Source organism: Crocodylus porosus, unplaced genomic scaffold (assembly GCF_001723895.1).
Source record: "Crocodylus porosus isolate Cpor-Errol unplaced genomic scaffold, CroPor_comp1, whole genome shotgun sequence".
NCBI lineage: Eukaryota > Metazoa > Chordata > Crocodylia > Crocodylidae > Crocodylus > Crocodylus porosus.
The window spans coordinates 2,873,245-2,873,609 of record NW_017728905.1 but is presented as its reverse complement, the minus strand read 5'-3'; positions in this window follow the sequence as shown (position 1 = coordinate 2,873,609).

The window sequence follows — 365 nt, the reverse complement described above, 5'->3', positions numbered from 1 at the left end:
GCCTAGTTGTTGAGGCTACAGGAGTATTTTTTTTTTAATATATATGTGTATGTGTGTATTTAACTGCATGTTAACTGCATCTATATTTTTGACGAGAGATCTGTCCAACAGAGGCACAAATGCTGTATAAATAAACATACTGGACATAGTTAAGGCTTCATATGCTATATGTATGTGGTAATAGGGTTATTAGATAACTGTGCAATACTCTTTTTTATTAAGCCTCAGTTTTTCCTTTTGGGATGTCCCAAAGCCATAAACTATAATTGAAACTATACCCTGCATGTGTTTGGTATAAGAAGCAGTCGAAAAGGATGCTTTAATAGGGTTGTCCAAATCAGCAGGTTTGCTGACAAGTTCCTCAG